The sequence below is a fragment of the Lynx canadensis genome, chromosome A1, assembly GCF_007474595.2.
Source record: "Lynx canadensis isolate LIC74 chromosome A1, mLynCan4.pri.v2, whole genome shotgun sequence".
Lineage (NCBI taxonomy): Eukaryota > Metazoa > Chordata > Mammalia > Carnivora > Felidae > Lynx > Lynx canadensis.
This window is the reverse complement of record NC_044303.2, coordinates 21227198-21253720: the sequence shown is the minus strand read 5'-3', so window position 1 is coordinate 21253720 and position 26523 is coordinate 21227198. Positions and strand designations below refer to the sequence as shown.

The following is a 26523-nucleotide window of genomic DNA, read 5'->3' as shown; positions in this document are numbered from 1 at the left end:
GATATTAGGCTTATACAAAATAAAATGTCATTTGTAGTTTTCTACCTACACTTCATTAACTACAGATGAAATCTGAACATTAATAGAAATCTAACATTCACTTCCTTGTAACTATAACCTACTGGAATTATTTAGATACAAAAGGTGAGAAAAATGCAGATATTTAGGTTATGCAAAGCTGTGCAAATTTAAATTGTAAAAATAAAAAACACCGTTCTGTATCATTTGATATTACAAAGACCTAATTCCAAAAAATTTAGAATAATCTGAACTTTCAGATATAAAACATTTTAACAGTAAGAAAAAGTAAAGACTTAATGAGTTTCCACCTGCAGCCTGCTCTGTCTTTAGTTAAATACAACACTAAGTAGTATGGGGTATTCTTTTTAGTTATAGTGAAATCAGCAAGAATTTGGCCTTGTTTGTTTGGGCTATAAACAAAGATAACATGGGCTCAGAATATGGCCCCAAAGTGAAAGAAACACTCCAATGTGGCCATAATCAACTTCTCTTTCCTTAATACAATACATAACTTGTGTTATCAGCAACTTATTAATAGTTTTTTTCCAATCTACCAGCTTAAAAGTGAAAAACATGAAACATACCATGCATACTTCCAGAAACAAGACAGTTTTCCATTCATACGTGAAATTAACAGAACAAAAATTAAATAAAGCCACAGAGTAAATAATAGAAAAATGTAAGTCTAAGAACTGTAAGCAACTACTGTTCTCTTTCTGCAGCTTTGGGAAAAAAAGTACCTTTTGTCAAAAAAAGTATTTATTATGCTATATATGGGTTATGATAGTTGGGCCCTTCCTACCTGGTCTGTAAAAGCTGGTGGGTGTAGGCTCCTTTGGCCACCATTATTGCATATTGATGCTATTCTGTACAACAGCTGACATGCAGCAGCAATCTCCCAGCCCCTGCTCCCAGCTGTAAGGGACAAGAACAAGGGCTGTGGTGATACTTGTTTATTCATTGTTGCTGCTGCTGCTGCTGAAGCAGCAAGCTAAGAAAAGCATATGCAACTGACACAGAAGACAAAAATGGTTCAGGCCCAATCTACCTAGCAGGTCTGCTTACATCACTATATGATACAATTATTTAAGAATTTTTTTTTTTCTTAAAAAGTAGGATGGGAAGAGTAGAAGACAAAATTAGTGTTTTGATTAGAAAGTGAACCTATAATGTATCTAAGGCAAAAAATTAATGACACATGTAATGATCTTCAGCTCCTAGTTTAGATTTAACTGCTCAATTATCAAAATTCTCAGAAAAGTTTTAGCCAGATTTGCTATGAATTCATAAATTCATATTATCCTTCCTATCCATTCTCCTGGAAAATAAGAAAGTATCTAAAATTTAATCAAGAAATGAAATTATATTTTGCTTATAAAAAGCTCCAGACTCCCAAGTTCCACATATCTAATCATCACCATATGTTTGCAATCAGACCCTATTAACAAAGAAGATTTTTAGCCCATAAACTTTTTTCTTTTACAAAAAAACTCCAACTATTAAAAAAAAATTTCCACATGTAATTTATCTACTTTAAATGTGTAATATGAAGCTAAAAACTTAGTACATAATATCAAATGAATAACAAATAGAAGTATTCTGTCAAATTATCTTTAAATTTAAATGTGATGCTATTTATATCCAATAGCATTAAATTAATACTTCAATTTTAAATGCAATCCTTATCTTTTAATGCCTTAAGCAATTTTTGATTCTGAAAAATATTTAAAAACTCAGGAAAATTAGGACATCTATAAATTATTTTTTTAAATGCTAGAACTGGCTGAATTTAAGTAATATCTAGTCAAGAAGGCTAGATTTGGGATTAAAAATAAAAGTATAAAACAGAAATACCTAAAATTCAGATAAAAACATTTTGTGGGGAAAAAAAGGGAAAAACTCAATCTTTTATTTTTATCAAAATTGAAAAACAACTGTTCTGTTTAGCAGCAGTTCAGTAACAAATAATGCTAATAAAAATAAAAGAAATAATTCTGAGGATCACAGGGTAACAAAAATACTATAATACATTTATTATGAAAGCCAAACAATGGAAAAAAATAACAGCAAATATCAAAAAAGGATATTTAAAAATTAAGACACAAAACAGTAACAAATTAATGAACTATTAACCAATGGATTAATCAGTCTCGGGAACTACATCTGAAATACACTACATGTTTCTCTTCCAAGTGACTCTAATCATAAAACAGGAAAGTAAAACTAATCCAAATCATACATGTTAATAAAATACCAAAACTGTGTTTTGTCGTGCTAAGAACTGAAATTTTACTTCAAAATGATATTTAATGAAAAATTTAAATCTTCCCATTACTTAAATATTGTTTTGAAAATGGTTATCAGAAATTATAATTCTGAAAAGAAAAAATAGACTAAGAATATATTTTATTGGTTGGTCAAGAAACACCACAAAATACACACATACAAAACTGCCTCAAATAAACATTTAAAAAATTTTTTAATTGACTATTCTTTAATGAATCCACAGCAACATTACAAAACCACAATAAAGAAAGTTGTTACAGCTGAGAAACTGCTTAAAATACGTTGTCCTTATAAACTAGAATTATCTACCAATGACAACGAAGAATTTCAAGTACCTGAGTGGACATGTTAAATTTTCTCTATTCTAGTTTATCCTAATATTCTTTCCCTGCTAAGGATAACTATTTCAAAAAAATTTGAACACTGACAGTATAACTGTATTTTAGGAACAATTAAGAATTTTTCCTGAAAATGAATGTTTTTTAACCCGGAAAATGCATTTAACCCAGAATATAAACACTGTCCAAATAAGAAGTGTATCAGAGAAAAAAAAACCACAGTAAGTCTTTTTCCCCAAATCCTGATATGATAAAGTACTTACCAAGGCTTAGATATAGATAATCAGGTTTGCAAATTTAAAACACCTAAAATCCGTAGAAAATGTCCTTTAAGGGGTAAAGGATAGCCAATCACACATAGCAGTAAAAGCCTTTATTAACCTGTCTTCTAAAATAACACACACTACCAATTAGGTTAAAGTGTCTTATCCTGTAAGAGGTGACCAAATACATGAAAACTATTAATATTTGCACCAAATCTCTTACATGTTAGATTATTTACTAAGCTAAAAATTTGGAAGTTTATAAGCCAGTATATAGTTATAGAGAGATGATTTTATGGTGCTAAATGTTTGTGTCCAAATAATAAGTTTTGACAACTTAAAAGATCATAAATCATAAACTCTCTAAATTAGAAACTCTGGGGATTGATGTCTTTATCTAAAATATCAACTCAAAAGCTATCACTCTTCCTCCATTTAACAATAGGCTGTGTGCAAAGATATCTGGATTGAAACTGATAAATTGAATCTGGATTTGTTTTTATTTTTCAGATATTCAGAAACCACATTTTTCACTTTTCATCTTAATGTTTTCTAATCTGAAAATCACTGGCTAAGTTAGAGGGGGAAAAAGTTGTATTCATTTCCATCTTATTTAAACTAAGCTGCTTATTTATAACATTCTCAAATCTAAGCTATGAAGACATTCAATACCCTGTATTTATCTCCAACAGTATATAGTGACACCTTACAGTATAATGATATCAATATGTGAACTCTGCCCTTATATTAAACTGATTTCTATTAAATTTTAACATTTTATTTAGCTTTAACTGTTAATGGATTCACATTCCTGGATTATCTAATATCTTATAATAAATGCTGAATATTAGTTTTTAAATATTTTGTTACGTATCTCAATGTTCAAACACACATTAGAGAATTTGCTTTAAAATAACTGAACATTTAAAGATACAAGCAGTTATATGACAATTACACTTCACTCATAAGACAAAATTAACACTTTTCTTAGGAAAACAAATCTTTGCTATCTCTCCTGTATCGTAAGCATATAAAGTAAATATTTTTAGGTGAAAAAAAATTTAAAGAAAAATTCATATTATGCTCTATTTTAGTAAACCTCACTTTAGCAAATACTTTTTTTAAAAATACGTTAGGGTTAATACTTTATCATGTGATTAATATTTTTACCATGCAAAAATTAACCAATGCTTAGTAATATTGTTCAGTAAGTTCATTTTCATTATACCAGGTCACTGTTTACAAAACAATCAAAATTTTTATTAGCTAAGTATCTGAAACCTTCAAAAAACTATAAAAATCAAAGAAAATATACTAGAAAAGTGGCACTGTGATAAAGTATTTTGGAGGCAAAATTAAGTTACTTGAAGTTTTGGCATTCTACATTTTTATAGTCTGTAATTTTTGATATGAACAATTTATTTTATTCAGAGTACCTATGAGTAAGATACTAGTTTCTGCTTAAGAAAGTGGGTTTTTCAGTTTCAACCAAAATGCCACTTTTGGTTAGGATGGTATCTGGGATACTTTAAATTCTCTTAAAATAGTCTCATTAATCTTACCTAAACTTATAGGCTCTACCTATCATTATACCTGTCAAACAGCCAAGCACCAAATTCTATTTGATTTAAACCTTTCATTTTATGAGATGAAAAGTGTACTATTTAATTCTTCTTTATATACCAGTATAATAACCTTAAAAAAAAAAAGAAAAATCACTATATATATTCTTATTTTTAGAATGAATAAATTCAGTTGGGACTGGATCTAATAAAAGTCGATGAGAATAGCAATTATATTAAAAAATGTGGAGTTTTAATAAGAGAAGCCTACCTGACCACTTCACAGATTTCTGTCTATTAATAAATCTTTATTGGTTTTAGCTCACCTAAAAGTTCTAGCTTTACTAATGGTCTAGTCCAATTATACTGCAAAGATATGAAATAGTATGCTTTTAAAATTCATTAGTATACCTTAATCTCCTATCATGTTCCAATGCATTATGTGAGTGTTCAATCAGAGAAGTTAGGTTGTTCTCCAGAATTGGCTCTCTCCTAAAGGTCAAAACCTGCAATAAAAATGTCATGTATTATAGCATGAAGACACTCAACAGATTTCTGCCTCCTGCAGTTCCACAGTTGATCCCTGAACACGAAGGTAAAAATCTTCAAAATGACCCCAATCTTGCCTGTGTTCAAAGAAACCCTAACTTGAAAATAATGTTTTTTAAGCAGAAATAACTTGATTAGAAACACCTGTGATATGCTTTATCATCTGAAGCCTCTTCAAACAAATCAGATTAATATGTTTCTGCTTTCATTTCTCTTTAGGGCATTCATTTTCAAAGGTGGGTGGGTGTGTGTGTGTGTGTGTGTGTGTGTGTGTAAGTGCTGGAGGACTGGTAAAGGTGACTCCATAAGGAAAATATCAGAAATACAGTTTGTGTTTCTAAAACTCATAAAATCCACAGTTAAAAGAACTACTCAAGAGACAGAGATAAATTTTTAACTACCTTTCTCCCCAAATTATCAATCATTTTAATGATGACAGAAATTACTATTCTTAAGTTTGGTCTTTTGCCATGCCCAAGTGAACAATTATACTGATATTTCCAAATATTTTAAGACATTACAGTTCTAACAGAAAAAAAATTTAGAATTAACTTTTTAAATAAATTAAAATATTTATAAGTAACAAGTGGATGACTATTGGGCCAATGGTTTTTTAATATTTCCAGGTAGATGGTGTAACCAAATGTATAGAAGTGGCTTCTTCATTTGTTTCACTTGAATCTTAATGATTTAATGGCAATTATGTAAAAATATAAAGTTGTTAAATTACCATAGGTTTATACCGTACCGTATGTTAACGAGTTCAGATTTCTACTGTTATTTAAGAATAGCTTAGGAAAAGAAATGAGAACCAAAAAAACCTTTATTCCTCTGCCACCAAATATTTAACAACAAATAGCACACATATGTAACTCACAAACATCAACCCAAAAACCATGACATTTTGAAACATTAAAATCATTTCTACATAGTCCTTCTCAAAAGATCTAGACAAAGTTTTCTATATTTGAGCACTCTGAAAATTAAGGTGTCACAACTTTAAAAATCACAGAAAGAAAATAGAAACCATTATGTACTCCATGCCAAAAGTTTTTAAATAGTGGGGAAACAACAAATACTAGACAATAAAGAACAAAAGAGGTTTGGATCGAAGACAAATATTAAACCAAATGTGTATGATAAGAAAAAAAAGATGTAGCCCCCCCAAACTAGTACAACTCAATGTCAAACATATTACAAAGTAGTTATTTACACTTAAAACCCAGTGCAAAATTTTTCCAGGGCAAAGACTTTTTAGTGAAATATGAAAGTAATAAAAAAAGTATATTAACCTTCTCATAATTAGATAAAAAATATTAAAAATAAAATTAATATGTATACTTAATATCAGTTCATATTTGAAACTTTTCTTTCTAAAAGGAGATCCTTTAAAGCATCTCTAAGACAGACACTGGGGAGGAAAAAGGCAAAGGAAAATCATTTCCCTATAAGAAAGCAATATTTATAGGAAGCCTCTACAGTCATTTGTATATGCAAATAATCAAACATATAAACATTTATTAGTAACGTGAAATTCTAAAAGTGATACTACTCTTATTAAGACAATCACGACTTTAAAAGTCTAATACTATCACTAGCAAAAATGACTTAATCTAATTTTTGACACTTATTTGAAAGTGGTAGTTTATTATTGATTTCCTTTGGTCTTAAGAGATGTGGAGCTACCAAATTTCAGCAAGTCATAGTTTGAGTCTAATTACATGCCAAATTAGTTGTCTGGCCACAGTGTTTCTAAGTTTGCTAAATAAAAATTAGTAACAGTAAGAAATAACAAAACTACATGTACATGAACACTCTGGCATGACAGTTCTTTCTAAAATGTGTTTTCTAGTCATAATCAGACCAATAACCTGTTTCTTCTAAAAAAGGGTTAAAAAGAAATCAATGTGGGAATTATTAGGTTTCACTAAACAAAAGGAAAAAAGAAAAAAGCCAATTTTAGGCCAGTGAAATTTTTTAAAATGAGAGACAAATTTTTATACAATAAAATTTCAAAATAGTGTATTTAATTGATTTTTTTTAATTGGAGAAAGCTTATGTATCACATAGAAGAAATACCCAATACAGTCTCTGGGCATTTTTTTTTTTTCTTGTAAATCTTATTAACTGACCAATATTGAAGTATATTGTTACTGCATGCCAATAAACAGAAATAAAAATATACACGTCTTCACAAACAAAAAACAATAATGTAGTACACAAAACATGATGAAACAAGGGATCCAGAATATGAAAGCTATTGTGAAATTTTCATCCTTGGTTCCAGTTTTTGGTAACATTAAAAAGTGATATTAATCTGATTAGAAAAAATGTAGTGTTACTTGCAAACACTGGAGGTTATATTTTGTAAATGTACAACTAAGGCAAGTTAATAGCATTAAAGCAAAGTCTAAAATTGCACTTTTATTTGGAGTTTTAAAAAAAATTGAAAGGCAAACAAATGAATATCAATGCTACCAGGAAGACTGACACCTTACCTTCTCTAGTTCCCTCTCCCCCATGTTATATAAACATAGCTTTAAAAAGAGTAGAGCTACTGGCAACACCTTTACCCACCATTGTTTTCCAGAGGGAATAAATGACTTTTCTAGTCCTTACAATAGAAAATGAGAATTATCAATTTCTACAGAGAAATATGGATACTATACGTAATAATAATATACATGTTGGAACTCATACCTACATGGCCACAAATCTAAAAACCCATCACATAAAAAGAGAAAATATTTTAAATGCTGTCATTTTTATTTAGGTGCTAGTACATTCTCAAGCTTTAAGTGTAGTATTTTAAATAAAGGAATCCTTCACTTCTTTAAAAAATGGCTTATTAAATAAAACAATTCTTCACCATCACTCCTTAAAACAAACAAAAACCCTCATAAACCAAAGCACTAAAAAAGTATGGTTAAGTTTAACCCGCCTGGTGGAATTTAAAGCCCTCTCTTACCCCACCCTCAAAACTCTCCAAGTCACATAATAATCTGAATGAAAATTAAAACCCCAAACCCAAAATAACAGTAAAAAAAGCAAAACCTGATAGTTCTGTATCATAGGTAAAATTACACTTAAAACAGAAATGAGGTCTCCTACAACTTCATTAAGTCAAATTTTATAGAGAGGATAATTAGCACCTTTCATGAAATTTTCATGAGATGATTCAAAATAAACAGCTTTGAAGAAAGGTAATGAACAAAGATTCCACAATTGCAATTCTTGTTATGAAGGCAATACAAAATAGCATTATTTATAAACTCAGCTATTTCACTCAATATAAATTATATTTATAGCCCTACAGAGATTTTAAAAGTCGTGGGATCTTTTCATTTGAATACCTTCTAACAATGTATATTTGACCTAATGTTAGAATACAAACTAAGTTTCAAAATTTCAACTGCTATTCATAAAAGAACATTAATTTCTATTAAATTAAAAAATCTTTTAAAAAGTATCTACAGCTATCTTGTTTATCACTGACTTCACCGATTTGCTTTGAAAACCACACCCGCCTTTTATCAAGATGCAATTAAACGGAATGACAAGCTTGGTAATAAATAGAAATATATTGACGGCTGTCTCAACCAACATTCAACAAAAATGAACTGAAAACCAACCAAGTAAGACACAACACACCCACAATGGTGTATGCGATGTATTTCTTCACAGTGAATTTATCAAAGGAATGAAATCATACATAAGCACCTGTGCATACTTACCTGTTGTATTGTCTAAATTAAGCAACGTAAATTTCTTGTTAATAAAGTTTTAAGTCCACAGCAATGCCTGAATTTGCAAAACCCATGTGTTTTAAGTTAGATGTGGAAAATAAATTTAAATACATACAATTTTTATGGGCAATGTGGGGAGGCTCGTTCCTAAGAAATGTTAAGTTTCTTATCATCAAAATAAAAGAAACAATTCTCCCGAACTCTGCATCGAAATGTGTAGCTTAAGTTGAAAATTTTCTGCCAAAGAAATAAAAACCCTAGACCCTACAGTCAGTTTTTAACCAACAGATAACAGGGGCAAACACATAAAAATCTTGCAATTTCAGCCAACAGAATTACAATTTTTGCGAAAACTGCATCCTCAGTTTTACTTTTAATACACATTTCAGAACTGTTCGAAAGTCCTTTATGGAAGAAAAAAAATACTAAACACCAGCTTCCCCCCCACCCCCCAAACTCCCCGTCTTAACGTTTCCTAACTATTTCCGTGGTTCTCTAAAAGTATTTTTCTCAAAGTCGAGAATCACAATCTAGTGTTCAACTTTCAAACCCCCTAGTCCCGCTCCCTTCCAGCCAATCAGGGGGTAACAAGTCCGGTGTTTTGGGAGCTCCGTTAGACACAATTTGAAAAACATCACATTGCGCTCTCCTATTCTCCTCGGGGACAGATTCTAAGTGAGGGCGGGTCCTCCAGTCTTTACAGAAATAAGAAATCAATCAATCGTTACATCCATTCCAGGGGGAAAAACTCTTCAGGCAGGTGGTCCTAAAGAGGGTGTGAGTGCGGTCCCCAGAAAGCGTTTTTCCTCTTCGCGAACAATTGAATAGCTGCTGCAAAACCCATCTCCTGCATATTCGCAACCCACAGCCGCGCGCCCCACATGCAAAACACACCGGCAAAGGGTTAATCAGCGGTGCCTTCAGCGCAGAAAAAGACTCAAAACCTAACAGATCTTTAATGAATAATTTTTACGAAGGCCATTATTTATAAAGTACTGCTTAAAACCGTAACTGGCTCAAATCATTCAAGAGTTATCGACTAAGAATTGGTAGAAACTACGACGTAAAAAAAAAAAAATCACTAAAGGGAAAGACAAATAACAGTCCTCTTCCCTCCGCCTCAGTCAAGAGAGTTCCCGAGAAAAGGTGGAGATCGCAAAATTACCGTTAAGCTGTCCGGGCTAAGACTTTTTCGTGAGGAAAACATCAATACAGTTTCACAGATTGCTTTTTTTTCCCTGAGACATGTTTCAGAGATCGGAGGAGTCTTCTAAGAAAAGTGCAACTGGGAGAAGGAAATTGCAAGCTCCAAACCCTATCTTTCACCCCCTCCCCCCCAGAAAAAACAACACCGTGAGAGCAAAGGACAAAAATCCCGAGCGAAAAGCGAAAGTCCAGCATCTTCCCTAGGAGCCCGCTGAAACCTCAAAAGTCTGCCCCCGCCCTATCTTGCCCAAATTGGAAAAGCCAGACACCGTCAGGGTTACTCCTGCCGGGACCGAGGAGCGCAAAGCCGTAGGGCTACGTTGTGAAACCCACATTCCGAGGGCACCTCACGCTTCAGCGTCTAACACAATATACAGTGCTGGGTCCCGCGGACAGCAGGTCCGCACGACGGACTGGAGGCACCCACTAGACTCTCGGTCCTTAATTTTCCGTAGATCTTAAATTTCATGTCACGAGAAGACGGCCGTCAGCGGGCCGGGAAAACTGCGATTAAAGACCGCTCGGTTTGGCAAATGGGGGAGGGGACGCTCGCCCCTCTCCTGTCAAGAAGCCCCGGCCTGCGGAGCCCCGCCGCGCCCCGAGCCCGGCCCCGGGCGGGGGGTCCCGCTGACAGATCTGCTGGGCGGCGGCTGCTCCGCCGCAGCCCGTCAGAGTCCCGCTCAAACTGCAACTCCCCTCCCCCCACACCCCCGTCTCTCCGCGCTCCCGCCACATTCCGCCCGCCGCCGCCCACTCGCAGACACTCAATTACCCCCAACCCCATCTCCTCTCATTTTTAGCAATTAAAATGAGGGCGGACCCAGTGCCCACTCGCTGCACCCCCCCCCCATCGCCTGACGGTCCCCCACTGCCACCTCCCAGGTCCCGCTGTTACTTCTTCAGGTTCTTACCGTCTGCGCCAACCCTGGTGAAGCTCCGCGGGCTGCCCTTTGCACGAAGTAATTTTTGGCAATTTTTTAAGTGATTTTTCGGCGGAGTCCTAGCGGCGCTATAATCTCGGACAGGTTATCCCGTCTCTCCCGCTAGATTGATGAGATCAGGCATCACTCGAAAATGGCGCCGAAAGCGCTGAGGCTCCTCATTCAAATTCGTTAGAGCCAACCCCGCCGCCCCGGGGCATGCCGGGAACGCGGGCTGCCTCCACAGCTGTCAATACCGCCTCCTAACCCTTCTCTAGCTTTCCCCACACTTCTGCTCATGCGCAAACTCCTACCCCAACCTCCGCGCCTTGTACATGCGCAGAATCGTCGCTGTTCGCCGCTCGCACTTTGCTTCCTCAGTCTCTCCTCCGACCTCCTTTTTTGCGCGTGCGTGCAGCTTCTTTGCTCAGCCGCGGACGTGGAGGAACTGTGGGGACTGTGGGCCCGAGGGTCCATAGATGACTTGTCAGTCGATCGGCATTATTTTACTGTTCGAGGAAAACAAATAAGGGTGCAGCCTAGACGAAAAGAAAAACGTTTTATTGCCAGTGTCTAAACTAACAACGGACTGTGTCTCTGAGACCCTGTGTATGGATACACGTGTACTTAAAACAGCCCCGCCTGTGTGTAGAGCACTTGCTGTATGTCAACGCTTTGCAGGAGCTATTGCACTTAAGCCTCAGAACAACTTTATGAGGTAGGTACTATTATTATTATCGGTTTGCAGACCAGGAAAGCAAGGCTCAGAGAATTTAAGTAATTTGCCCAAGGAGGCACAGGTTGCAAGCACGTGGATGAGTCCGCATCTGTCAGATTCTGGAACTTGGGGCACTCTGTTTCTTGCTGTGCGATCCAACCTGAGCACACACAGGAGGCGTGGTTTCCCCTCCTCAACAACTTTGTGTGTGTGTGTGTGTGTGTGTGTGTGTGTGTGGTGTGCGTGTGCTCTGGAGTGAAGGATTACTTAAGTGTGTTGTAGCCCTTCTCGATTCTAGGCTGTTTCGAAGGCGCTTTCATCGAGTCCAGTTTCTCACCGTCTCACATGTTCCTAAACATTCTGCTCTGTTTTGGGGAGGTGAATGGGTAGTCTTTGGGTATCACTTAGGGTGATTTTTTTTTTAAAGGGTGGTAAAGGAACTGAAACTATCGAAGACGGGTTTCCATTGTGCGGCACGTTAATAAAGTAATAATAGCTAGATACCACGTACACTGTGGTACTGTACTTTGTACTCTGGCTTGGCACGGAGCTAAATAAACGCTTTACGGATTGATCGTGTTTGCCCCTAAAAACAGTACTGTTATATAGGTATTATTGTCATTTTATACATGAGGGCACTCGAGGCTCAGATTAAGAAATTTGCCCCTAAATCTTAGAACTAGTAAGTAGAAAGAGGCACAAAACGTAGACAAATCTGTGCCCACGTCCCCAAACTGGACGCTAAGATAGCAATAATTGATGATAAAGTTGTCAATATTTTAACACCTTCCTTAGAAACCTCTTTTAAGCATTCATATGCTTGGGAGAGTTATCCTACCCGCCACCAAGCTAGTTAAGATGAAAATGAAAACAAAACAACTGCCATTGGTCCTATATTGTTACATTTTAAGATTATTTTTGTCTGGTTAATTTTTTCCTGATCCCAAGTGATAATAAGCTTTCTAAAGAATCCAACAGTCTAAAAGCTGGGGTATTGCTACTTTTTTTTTTTCCAGTTTCTGTTGCAAAACAACTTGTGATAAACCGTAAGTAACTGTAGGAGTATACAAAAACATACATATATCATTGCGAGGGTTAAAGAAGATGATGGATATTGAAAGTGCCTGAAGTACTAAGAAGTAGGGAAATGGGAGAAGGCTAGCATGATTTGCATTATTGAGGTACAATTAGAAAAGAAATGGATTTTAATAATTTGAGATCAAGAAGTAATGTTGCAAAGTAGTATGTTTGTTTTACATCTCTGGTGCTTCTGTGCACTGGTTAAGTGGGTGGACTCTGGAACTAAACTGCCTGGATTTGGATCTCAGCCTTGCTACTTATTAGCTTTATAAGTTACTTTTTCTCAATTTTATCTTCTGTAAAAGGTGTAATGCTATTATCTCATTGGGTTGTATGGATGTAAATGTGGTAATATAGTAAGTGCATTTTAACAGCGGTTGGTATATTAGTAAATGTTAGCTATTGTTGTCAGTCATTAACACTAATCTTTTAAAATAGGTTCTTATGTCTTAAAAAGCTAAGCTAGTGCCAATAGGAGTTAAACATTTGTGATCAAAAGCTCCTTAAAATGATAAAGTAGCCTGACAAATTATTTTTGCCAAATATGAGTAACAGTCTCTGCCAGATGAATAAGGATGTCAGTGTATCATTAAGAGTATCATATGGAAGTGGAATAGTTTTATTGCTTTTTCTAATTATTAAAATTAAGGAGGGGGGAAGAGCAAAATGAGGCCAGTCTAAAATATAAAGTAAAATATAAAGTAAAAACTACCTAAATTTCTGTCATCCAGAGATAAGTATATATTCTTTGTTCTTTAAAAATATACTATATCTGTGGCGAGAACCAGCCAGACGTAAGTCTGGATAAGTGGTATCTTTAAGGAACAATTGTACTTGAACTGCATGAACTGGTAAATTTTTTATCTAACCCCCTTTACGATATAGTCTGTCAAGAGAATTCTAAAGTGATGATGTTGGCAAATAACATTTACTGAGCACCTACTGTGTGTCAGCTAAGCAAGTATATGCACTTTCCCCTTGAATCCTCACAGTAACCCTTGAGGTTGGTGCAATTATCTCCATTTTGCCCAGACTGAAGTTTATATAGAGGTCACTTTTAGAAGATTTAAGTCCTGTTTTGTTTAAAATACTATTTCATAAACCAAAAACCCTTCATAATCTCAATTCACCAAAACAGGAGGAAAACAAAATCTAGTAACATGGTTCCTATGCCTGAACAAAAAGCCCAATTGGAAGATGTTTTGAAAACGACGAATTTTATGTTTGACCACAAGGGGGTGCAAATAATTGAGTTGAATTTTAAAGGAAAAAAAAAAAAAAGAAAGTGTTTTTACATCAAATCATCAAATTCAGAGGTAAAAACTAATAAGAATACTTTCTCCAAACTTTAAAACTCCACATAGTGATGTACTTTATGAAAATAAGGAAGTTATTTAGGTACTCAATTAGGGTACAAGTTTTCAGCTTTTTTTCATCTTCAATATGATGAAGAGTTAATCAGCCCTACCCCACTCCTTTCCACAGACCTCATTTGAGTCTCTGCATACTCTTTACTTGTCATAACAGTAGAACTGAAGTCATAATTTAAAATCTGAGGTTTTACTTGGAAACTGGAATGCAATCACCAGCAAACGAATGGTAAATGTGGGTAATGTGGAGAACAGAGGTTTTGTAATTTCAATGCTTTCTTTCCCTCCTGCTGTTTGTAATAAGAAAGCTACAACTGATGGAATGTTGGCTTCAACATATTAACTTATTTAGATAAAACTGTGAAAGCTATAGGTCTTTTCATCTTTTACAAAACAATGAAGACTTGAAAACATTTTGAACAATAACTTGAAAATTTAGTACACACTGGAGAATGTTTTAAAAACAATTTGCTTAGATGGGTCTTAAAGTAACATTTATTTTCCTGTTGGTCTTGTTTCTCTAAGGTGGACTCAATTTTTAAAAAATCTTTTTACTTAGAAATAATTTTAAATTTACAAAAAGTTCAAAAAAAATAATTTATAGAACATCCTTATCATCTGCTAGCTCTTGTGCAAAATCTCTCTCACCTCATACATGTATATTTATATACAATTTTTTTCTGAACCATTTTAGGTTAATTTACATACATTCTGACCTGTAACCCATGAATACTTGATAGTCTTACATTGAACTAATACTTCAATCTACCTCCATATTCCAATTTTGTAGGTTGATCCTTGTAGCTTTTCCCCCTCTAGTATAGGAGCCAGACTGGTGTCAGGTACTACATTTAGTTGTCATGACTCTTTAGCTTCCTTTACTTTGGAACATTTCCAGCCTTTATCTTTTATTACCTTGACATTAAAAAAAAATTTTTTTTTAATGTTTATTTATTTTTGAGAGAGAGAAACAGAGCAAGTGGGGGAGGGGTAGAGAGGGCAAGAGACACAGAACCAGAAGCAAGCTCCAGGCTCCGAGCTGTCAGCACAGAGCCTGATGCCGGGCTGGAACTCATGAACTGCAAATGTTGAGATCATGACCTGAGCCGAAGTTGGATGCTCAACCTACTAAGCCACCCAGGCACCCCTGACCTTGACATTTTTAAAGAATATAGCTTCTCACTCCACCCCTCTTTTAAATAAAACATTCCTTATTTTGTTTTTGTCTGATGTTCCCTCATGATTAAATTGGGGTTATATATATATTCTCAACTGGACTGCTGCACAGGTGATCACTTTTAGAAGCACATGATATCCATCTTTCCCTCATTGATAATAATTAGTTTTGATCACCTGATCCATATGTGGCCTGAATTTTCCATTCTATAGTTACTCTGGGTTTTGTTTTTTTTCTTCCTGGCAATTAAAAAGCAAATTGTGGGGAAATATTTGAAGATGCATCCTGCTCATCACCAAAATTCCCATTTAAATTTAGAATCAACTGTTGTTGATACAATTTTACCATAATGGTTGCAAAATGAGTCAACAAATCTAATGCTCTCTCCACATCTACCAGTCAGCCCATAGCATTCTGTGAACAAAGAGCCCTTTCAACTCTATTTGTCTATTTATTATCTGCATTAACTTAGGAGTTCCTATTTTTCCATTCTGTATTTGCTTTGTTTTCTTGAGTTTTACCTATATTTATTTATATGTGTATATTTTGTATACTTTTTTTCTGAATCACTTGAAGGTAAGTTACATCATGATCTTTCACTTCTAAATATTTGAGTCTGTATTTAATTATTTTGGTGTTTAAATTGTCCCAGATTAAGCTAGTGGGAGCACCTTTAGGTTGGGTACTATGTCTTTGTGATATGCCTACATCATTTTTTTTTTTTTTGAGCACTTCCTTACTTTCTGATATAATAAGATCTTCCATGTTTATCTTGTCTTTAACTCTGCTCCAGCCCTGGAATTAGCCTTTTCTCTAAGGAGCCCTGTTTCCTGTTAGTGCAGAATGGTATTAGAGACCAAGGCTAGGTATGCTTATGCTAATGAAGTGTCTGCTTCTTGGATCTTTCGTAAGACAGAACTAGGAAAAAATATACGTGTACACACACACACAAATATATATATATATATATATGTACACATAAAACTATGTGTATATATAAATGTGCATACACTGATATATACACATGGGTTAATGATATGGGTTTAATTTTAAGTTTTTTTCATTGTAATTATAATTGAGAAGCTATCATAGCAACATTTATAAAGTTCTGAATAAAGGCAATGAAATCACAATCCACACAAACTACTCATACAATTTTCACGTTCCCTTTGAGTCAATAGCTATTTTAAAAGGTCATGCTGTGAAATAGTTTTTTTTGTCTTTTTCCACTTAACATGTTGTAAGCATCTGTGAATTACTATATCCATTTTACAATCTTCATTCTAAATTGCTCTACTACATGTCATTAGCAGATTCTACCATTCTATTGCTGGACATTTAGGTTATTTTTAATATTTTGCTATTATAAAAAATTCTAAAGTGAACATTTTTATGCATATACCTTTTCTAATTGACTTTCTTATTTGTTTGCTTATTTATTGGAAGATTTCCCAGAAGTAGGAATACCAGTTCCCACAGGTAGGTATGTTTTGATGGGTTTGATATGTTTTGGCACACAGATTTAATCAGACATTTACCGAAGTCCATACCAGAATTGGATATACAGAGATGAAAAATATGTAGTTCTTGCCAAGGAAGGAACTGAAAGTCTAATGGAAGATAGATAAATTCTCTAAAAATGACAATTTGATAAAAATAGAGTAAGAGTATGCCTAAACCAGGTTAGGAATAAGTGGCTCAGGAAAGCTTTCCAGAAGTAGAGCTATATATCTTGAGGGATTCCTTTGTGGAGCCTTACAGGACTAGGGTTATTCCAGTGTGAAAGAAAGTGTAGAAATCTGCCACAGAAAACATTTTAAACATAATCATTGGAGTGTAATGAAACAGAAGTCATAAAGAACCTGCATGTTCAAGGAAATTCGGGTAGTTTGTGTGATTTGCTGCTACGTGGCTTTGGAGGAGTTGAAAAGTTCAGCCTGATCAAGTGGATAGAGGTTAAACCATGAAGGGCCTTGTGTGTCACCTTTATATTGATGCAATTGAAAAATCTTAAACCTGTGAGTAAAATGATCAGATTTATATTTTAGAAACTCACTTTAACAAGGATACTGGAGAACAGATTAGAAAATGTGAGAGCAGGGGTGCCTGGGTGGCTCACTTGGTTAAGTGTGACTCTTAATTTCATCTCAGGTCATGATCTCATGGTTGGTGGGTTCGAGCCCCGCATCCCGGCTCTCATAGCGTGGGAGCCTGCTTGGGATTCTCTCTCTTCTCTCCCCCACTCGGGCTTTCTCTCTCAAAATAAATAAGTAAACTTAAAAATTTTTTAAAAAAAGAAAGCAAGAAAAAGAAAATGTGAGAGCAGTGGTCAGATCCTCCAGAGGCTATTGTGGTATCCAGGCAAGCAGTAAATAGTACTTGAACGAAAGAAGTAGAAATGGGAGTGAAATGAAGTTCGAAAGGGATTGGATTTATTTATTCAGTATTAATATGTAGGTATTTCTAGGTAACTATTTTTAGCACCTCTTCTGTGTCATGTGTTGTGCAAGGTACTGAGCATATAAGTGGGGTGACAAAATAGTCACAGTTCTTGTGGTGTGGTCTAGTGAGAGAAACAATGTGTAAGTTAATAGTCATACAAATTACAACTGTGATAAGTACTGTAACAGAAAAATACAGATGCAATGAAAGCATACACCATGGAGACCTACCTAACACTGGAGGTTTAAGCAAGGCTTTCCTAAGGTCGGACAGTTAAGCCAAGGCTTAGGAATTAGCTAGGACAAAAAGGAAGAACATTCTAAGCAAAGGAAGAACATATGGTAATATCCTGAGCAGGAAGGACTGGTACATTCAATGCCCATATGGCTAGAGCGGAGTAAGTAAAGATAGAAGAAGTTGGAAGATAAGACTAAAGAGGAGGTTTAGGAGGCTTTATATATGGAGAAGAGCAAGAAGGAGGTATGTCACAGGACTCCTAGGTTTCTGGTGTGGGCAGCTGAGTAGCTGTGGGTGCCATTTCCTGAGATAAGGAAACTAGGTTTGATGGATTTTGATATATGAAGTATTGATTTTGAGATGTCTGTGGCTAAGTACATCCTCCCCATCCTCACTTTATAGATAACTACATATTAGGATTGGATTTTATTTAGAAGTCTGGAATTTAGGGGAAAACTTTGGTTTGCATGTTGTCTATAGATTTACTAGTTGATCAATTGTAGATGGTAGTTTAAACTATGGGATTGGATGAGGTCACTGAGATATGCAGAATGATAAAAAGGTTCAACACAGAATCTTGGAGATCATTGTTTGGTAGCTACACAAAAAATACACAGGAAAAAATTCACTATAAATATTAAAGACATGACAAACTGAAAAATATTTTTAACCTATAAAGCAGATAATGGGTTAATATCCTCAATGTATAAAGAGATAAGTCTCTAAGAAAGATAGAGGGGCGCCTGGGTAACTCAGTTGGTTAAGCAGCCAACTCTTAACTCTTGATTTTGGCTGAGAGTACGATCTCTTCTCATTCCAAGAGAATGCTTAGGATTCTCTCTCTCCCCGTCTCTCTGCTCCTACCCTGCTCACTCACTCACTCTCTCTCTCAAAAATAAATAAATAAACATTAAAAAAAGAAAAGAAAAATTGAACAGTTAACAAATACAGTTAACAGAAGAAAAACAACAACAAAAAGTATTTGTAAAAGCAAAACTTGGAAGTGAAAGTAAAGAAGAAGTTTGTAAGTTTTCACTATCTATCTCATTGTTATGGAATTACTTTTTAAAATCAACAGTTGAGGTGTGCCTGGGTGGCTCAGTTGGTTAAGTGTCTACTTGGGCTCAGATCATGATCTCATGGCTCGGTAATGATCTCATAGTTCGTGGGTTCGAGCCCTGCATTAGGCTCTGCGCTGACAGCTCAGAGCCTGGGGCCTGCTTCACATCCTGTCTCCCCCTCTCTCTCTGCCCTTACCCCACTTGCAAGCACTCTCTCTCTCTCAAAAATAAACATTTAAAAAAAAATCAATAATAGAGGATGTTGTTAAGAGACTGGAGGGTGCTGATGGATGGATGGGTCACACAATTCTTATAAATCTGCTTTTTAAAAACATTTGCTTCTCTTGTTCATAAAGAATTAGATCCCATTTGTTACCATGAGTTTAGTGTTGTGATCATAGTCATAAAACTTGAGAGCTATGGAGAATCCAACTAAATGATCTTAAGGTATCCGAAGATGCAAAACAAACTAGTGATGAAAGTTAGCTACAATCTTAGTGGCAGATGGAAGATTTAAATTATATGTAATTTGAATCTGGGAGTCATGTCTGTAAGATCACCCCTTTTGGGGGGGCTCTGATAATTAACTTCAGTGCCTGGGATGGTAATCCTAACTTGCTTGAGGTGACAGTTTTTACCAGTAAGTCATAGTTTTAACCCCAGGAAGATATAAATTAAATGTAGAATGATTTATTAAGTCAAGCATATAGTATTATAGCTTAGGAATGATCTATGTATTTTAAGTTCTTGTAATATTTAAGAAAATTAGGCAAATATCTATTTCAATTAAAAAATCATATTATGAGTGAGTATTATGGAAGTAGAACAGATTCATACATATTTTCAACTCTGATTTAAGGTTGTGGAGGTATAAAGGCTTTTTCCCCCCATATGAAGAATTGTTTTGCTTCCATATTCTTGGGCACAGAGTATGTGACTGAACTAAAATTCATTTACAATTAATAATGATTAATATTTACTGAAGAAGTATGAACTCTCCCACCCCCTTTACCAATAAGGATACCTGGAAAAAGGATAAATCCACTTATTTCAGTTGCCTACCTTTTAAAATTGTGTGAACCTGCTGTCTTTAGATGAAACATTAAATACAGAGTTTTAGAATATTGTTTTTAAAATAATAGAGTCATAGAATCATATCAGTTAAAGCATACCTCTTTGTAAAAGCTGCTACCCATTGTCAGAGTGCCCCCTGCAGCTACTGAGTATAAATTCATAACCACCTACGTGTGATAACTCTTTAAATATGACCACTAATAGGGCTCCCGGCTGGCTCAGTCGGAAGAGCATGTGACTCTTGACCTCAGAGTCAGGGCATGAGTTCTACATGTTGGGTGTAGAGATTACTAAAAAAAAAAAACTAAATAAACTTAAAAAAAAGTAAATGGTTATGCTGCAGTTTAACAGAGCCCCTCTCAAAAAGTGACACACCTAGAACAGTAAATCCTATACCATATATGGTCTGAAATATACTAAGCATTAGTTAAGTTTTTGTCCTAGCTATTAAAATGTTGATATTTGGGGAACAATATAAGATAATAAAAAGGACTTGTAAATAATAGAGATGGATCTATTGATCCTTTATCAAAAGAAAATTGAAGGGTTTTAATAAAATAAACTTTACATTGAGTAAAAACTTTAAAAAATTATAACTCATGACCTTCTCAGAGACTTTATTGACTTGGGGTGAGCCTTGGCCTAGAAGTTGAGGAGGACAGGGAGCCAGGAATTTATTAGCATTCATTTCTTATTTTTAGTACACAGAAGTAAAATTGAGACCCTCTCTGGTCTCTTGGAGATATGACTGAGAACGTGTGATGAGTTCTCTGTGACAATTGACCCTCATGCTACATTTCTATTCTTAATATGTAAAACATTATTTCTTTCATGTAGTACAAATCTATAGGGAAATGAGGAGAAAAAATACAGCATTCTTTTTTGGCAAAGAAATGCTTATGTGTTTAAAACAAATTAACTTTTTAAGGCAGCTCTGAAGAAGTAATTTATTTTAAATAGGTGAACAGTTTACAGCTCTTGTGGGAACACTTTTTCCTCACTTTTCTTCATCATAGGATTAGACCCTATGTTTTTAATTTAAGTCCTTTAATTTTTGCTGTTAACATTTAATTTACTTGATGACCCTATACTGTTAACTTTTGGCCCTGTGAACTCAGGATGGGATATATAGAGCATACACCTAATTTTAAAGAAACTCTTAAAGAAACATAAGAGGTTTGAAGTATCATGCGTACTAATTTTTTTCCTTTTTAGAGGATGTATTTTATAAACATAGGTTTTTTTTTTTAAACCATTAGATGTTTATGCCATTGGCAGAACAACTCAAAGCTCATGTGACTTAACTGCAATATTTTTAATAAACTGCAAAACTACTCATACTATACTATGGCAGATACAAAACTTTTTCCTGACAAGAAATTCTTGTAGCATGTGACTACATCTAATGATCCTCCCATCTATCTTTATACTCCTATTTCCTTTAAAAGGAAAGGAATATAAAACTGAAAGTTCCTAAAGTTTAATCCTTTAGACGTAGAAAATGTTAGTACATACAGTTGTTAATTATAAAGTTCAAAGCTTCTTCTAAATCACTTGATATAAAAATACTTTGTGAATAACTTTTATTTGCCCTTGAAACTAGACCTGTGGACTCTCTTTTGAAAAATTCCCCCCCCCACTACAAAATACATGTGCATTAAAGAATATTAAAAAAATCAGGAATGATTTGGAAGGCATTGCTTGTGAAGACCCCTTAACAATATACTACTTTCCTCCCTCCTTTCCCAGTTGACAAAGGAAGGCTCTACATTTGTTTTTTTGTGTCTTGGTATTTTTGAAGTACAGTCATTTAGCATTATTAAATACTATACTTCGTTTCTCTCCTTCAGGAAAATTGCAGTTTTTTTGTGGAATAGATGGTTCCATCTCTCAGGCATCAGAAAGCAAAGCAGAAAAGATTTGGGGAGGCAGTGGGACCCCTCTGATCCACCTAGGGTATACTATTCTTACTCCAAGAGTAGCTACAAGGATGCCTTTGCTTTCATCATTTTGGGAGCATAGATAGGGTGATGGTGTCAGTGACAGGATAGGAATAAAAGGAAGCTCAGTTTATAGAGAAAACTCAGTTTGTTAGTTTATCTAATTCCTGATTTGGTTTATGTATATAGCTATGTGTGTGGTACATGTTTTAAAGAATTTCTGATGAACTAACAAGGTATAAAATTGTATTTTGTTATTTAAAATTAATATGAATCCTATTATTTATCCAACGGTTTAATATGCAGCTTAATAATTATTATGGTTATCTTTAAGTATGCCATGTTTACCTTATTCAAAAGTGAACAGATAGTAAAGCAATAACTGCTGTGTGATAAACACTTAGGTATAGGAGTATAAACAAGGTTTCTGATCTTGGAATAGTGGAGGCTATTTATGTTTCTGTATAAGCCTTCTTAGTTTGCTAATAAGGTAACATAGTTGTAATTTCATAATTTATTTTATTTTTTGAGAGAGAGACAGAGTATGGGGGGGGGGTGGGCAGAGAGAGTGGGAGACGCAGAATTTGAAGCAGGCTCCAGGCTCTGAGCTGTCAGCACACAGCCCAATGCGGGGCTCAAAATCACCAAGAGTGAGATCATGACCTGAGCCAAAGTCAGATGCTTAACTGACTGAGCCATCCAGGTGCCCCTGTAATTTCATAATTTAAATACTAGGGGAAATGTAAAATGTGTTCTAATTATTTAAGTAAATGAAAGTAGTTTTGTGTGGTTTTACAGTCATGGGGGGAGATAATGAAATTTTGGACTTAGGGAAGTAATGGGATAGAGATGAGGAGGAATCTATAATGACTGCCTGGTTCCTCACTTGGTTGTAGAGTACAACAGTGGTATAATTAACCAGCATAGAGGCAAATGGAGGAAGGCTGGGGATTTTGCTTTATGTGTATGTGTGTATAAGGGCGTGGAATAGAAAACTGGGAAAGGGGAAGGAGATAAGACGTTCAGTGAAGACATATTTAATATGGAAGACTGTCACTGGGATATCCATATAGAGAAGTTCAGTAGGGAGCTCAGCACGTGCATTTGAAGCTTAGGAGAAAGGCTGGGGCTAGAAGTGGAGTCACTAAGAAGTGACCACTCAGAAGTGGATGTTGAAATTTGGGGGGAACTGGATGCCATTCCTCATAGAGACTGAATATAGTGAGAGGAAATGAGAACTAACATTATTAAGTGGGCAGAGTAAGAGAAGGCAGCAAAAAAAATATATTAAGAATAACTAGCAGAAGGATGGAAGGGGACACCAACGGAGCTCAATGTTCTAGAAGCCAATGGGAGAGAGGATTCAGGAAAAAAGGAGTTAGGATTATCAGAATATAAAGACAGGTCAAGTAAATTGAAACAGATCATGGGATTTGGCAATTTTGTCATTAGTAACGTTTGCTAGTGTGCTTTCAATACATTCATTGATGGTGGCAGAATTCTGTGTTGGGTTGAAAATTATTTTAAATTGAGAAAAATTATAGCAGATTTATACTATTTCAAGGCTCTTCATTTCTTCTTGAAAACAGAAATAAAGGATCATTGTAGGGAGTAGTTTATAGAATTGAGGAGGAGATTTTACAGTGAAGAGAGTTTAATATTTATAAAATGTGGGGAGAGTCAGCAGACAGAAGAGATTAGAAAGAAGGAGGAATAAAGGTAAAGAAAGATCTATAGGAGATTAGGGAATGTGGGATCAGGTGCGCATTAAAGGAGTTGACCTGGAAGAAAAGGATACTTCCTCTGAGATTAGAAGGAAGGAGGTGAAGATAATTAAATGTATAACTTATAAATGTGGAGCAAGAAGGTTAGGAGGTATGTAGCTTATAGTTTTGATTTTTTTTTTTTCTGGTAAAGGAGACATAAAAGATAAGGGCATAGGGGAAGTAGCAAGTTGGAGTTGAAATAAAGTGGCATAAAATATATGTCCTAAGGAATGGGAGAGGGAATTAGCCAGGGGCAAGGTTATTAGCAGGAGAGACTGATGTATCTGGGAAACTAAGCTAGATAGGAAAAGAAATGAAGCTATGCTGGAGACAGTGGTCTGAAAAAAAGAAAAGGGAATGGTTGAGGAACAGAAGTTAAAATAAGGTAAGAAAGCAAGTGTTTAGAGAGGAAGGGAGTGAAAAAATTGGAATGATAGGTGGTGTGGTCACAGATCAAGAATATTGGAGTCTAAGGTTGTGGAACAATTTCTTGATGATCAGAAGGTTGAAGGTGTGGCTCTGGGTATGGATCACTGAATGAAATGGTTGTAAGCTGGTGGAGTCAGAATTCAAGGTTGTTGTTGGATAGGTTGTCCATATGGACACTGAACTGGCACATCATGGCAGGAAATGCAGGGGAGACAGATACTGAAAGCCAAGTGCCAAAGTCCACTATAAATAAGAGAGAGTGACTGGGCAATAAAGTAATGGGAATGAAACAGAGGAATAAAAGGTTTCCAAGATTGTTCATTATAGCCTTTTTCTCTCTCACAAATTAAGAGTCATGAGGGCAAGGACTATGTCTTACATAATATTGCAAATATTTGTTGATTAATGGATAAACAAATGATGACCTCATCATTTTGAACAAATACTCATGTTGAATTAGTATTTTTGGAAACTTTGGGTTTTTCTTATTACAAGCAGTTGATACTAAAGAATATACAACAAGATGAGCAAGATGTAGAAAAAAAATTAATAATCCAAACCCAGAAATAACCACTGTTAGCCCCTTTTATTAAATTTTCATACCTGTTTGTTGTTTATCCTGGCAATAAATATTCAGCTATAATATCCTTTAATGGCTAAGTATTCCACATAAAATAAGGATATACCATAATTTAAGTAGTATCTTATTTGGGGATATTATATGTGTTTTTTTCTCTATTTTTAAAAGGGACAATCTAACAGTTAAATTTTTGCTTTATTTCCTTAGGATGCAGTCTTAGAAGTGGATTTTCTGGCAGGGTCTTCATAGCCAGCTTATTTTTCTTTGTTTTAGGCCTATTTCTAACAGACTTGTTATGTGTATTCTTATTCAATTCTGGATTGGATTCAGAAAATTGGACAGTGTTGCAGGTACTGAATGACGTGTAGGCATGCTGATACCCATAAAAGTAAGAACTGGTAAGTAAAAGTCCTTCACAGGAATAATGATGGGTTTTTTTTTTAGCTTATTTATTTGTTTTGAGAGAGTGCATGTGTGGGGGGGGAGGGGCAGAGAGAGAGGAAGAGAAAGAATCCCAAGCAGGCTCTGCCCTGTCAGAGTAGAGCCCGACATGAGGCTTGATCCCATAACCCATGAGATCATGACCTAAGCTGAAATCAAGAGTCGGACACTTAACTGACCGAACCACCCAGGCGCCCCAATGATGGGTATTTTAAAAACTTGGAATTAAGTTTACTTTTCATGAGCACAATAAGAAATGATTCATGAGCTGAATAACAGGATATAGTGGTCAATTCAGAAATGCATATTCAAATTAAATAAAAACCTCTATGAATAACCTACATATTTGTTGACAGCATCCAATTTTAGGAGAGGTTTTAATAAATCGTGAATAATCAAGTTCACAGCTTCTCAAACTTTTTCATAAAAGTGTGGTTAATAGTAGAGAAAAGTGAGTAATTGCCTTAGAATGCTTGATCCCAAACTAGAATTTTCTTCAGTTTCTTGTCTTAAATTTAATATAAAGGTTGCATTACATACCATAGAAGCCCTATGTTTAGTGTAAATATGCTTATAAATTTTTTTAAAATCTTGGAATATAAAATTGATATCTAAGAAGATGCCCCATGTTTATTCAGTGGCTTTTAACACCCTGGCATACCATAAGTTTCCTTTGTCCTAAACTGGACTTTTAGAGGCAAGGTTCTAGGTTATTTATGGTTGTACAATATGCTCCTCCTTTTCAGTTTTCTCTTTTATAGTTTAGCCCAGGCTATTTATAGTAGTGTATGGTAGGGAGTAGATTAATAGGTGATTACTCACTTTGAACCTGAGAGTGTTGGAAAGACTGAAAATTCACAGAATGAAAATTTAATATCATATCCAACAGACTACACTTCAAGAATGTTAAAGAAAGTCATTCAGACAGAAAGGAAATGATACCGGATGGAAATACAGATCTACACAGAGGAATGATGAGCACTGGAAAAGGTAACTACATGGCCAAATATGTAAGTTTTTTTTTCCCATTTAATTCTCTTTTAACATAACGATTTAAACAAAAACAATAGCAATGTATTATGGGATTTATAATATGCATTAGTAAATATATGTCAATAATAGCATAAAGACCAGGAAGAGAAAAATAGAAATATGATATTATAAGGTTCCTTTATTATATGTGAAGTGGTATAAATTTACTTGAAAGTAAATTGTAATAAATTAAATATGTAGACTATAAACCCTAAAGCAACCAGTAGAATAATAACAAAACAGTTATGGCTAATAAGCCAAAAGGACAAAAAATGGAATCATAAA

The 26523-nt window shown here is 34.9% G+C and overlaps 2 long non-coding RNA genes across 10 annotated transcripts in view; one reads left to right on the top strand and one right to left on the bottom strand.

Moving 5' to 3' along the window:
- Window positions 1–11248, bottom strand: part of LOC115510363 — a 52673-nt gene extending 41425 nt beyond the window's left edge. For 4 of the 5 annotated variants that reach the window (XR_003967696.1, XR_003967692.1, XR_003967693.1 and 1 more), the window contains exons 1-2: window positions 10883–11248; window positions 4882–4976 (exon numbers count right to left, since the gene is read on the bottom strand). This is a non-coding gene — a long non-coding RNA (uncharacterized LOC115510363). Of the gene's footprint in view, window positions 1–823; window positions 937–4881; window positions 4977–10882 lie in introns of all 5 variants that reach the window. The other variant, XR_003967694.1, reaches the window with a different exon arrangement.
- Window positions 11249–11521: 273 nt separating this feature from the next.
- The window catches only part of LOC115510373, a 36994-nt gene continuing 21992 nt past the window's right edge, over window positions 11522–26523 (top strand). For 2 of the 5 annotated variants that reach the window (XR_003967697.1, XR_003967700.1), the window contains exons 1-2: window positions 22674–25163; window positions 26096–26196. This is a non-coding gene — a long non-coding RNA (uncharacterized LOC115510373). Of the gene's footprint in view, window positions 11610–16682; window positions 16716–22673; window positions 25164–26095; window positions 26197–26523 lie in introns of those variants that run through there. The other 3 variants (XR_004344127.1, XR_004344126.1, XR_004344129.1) reach the window with 3 other exon arrangements.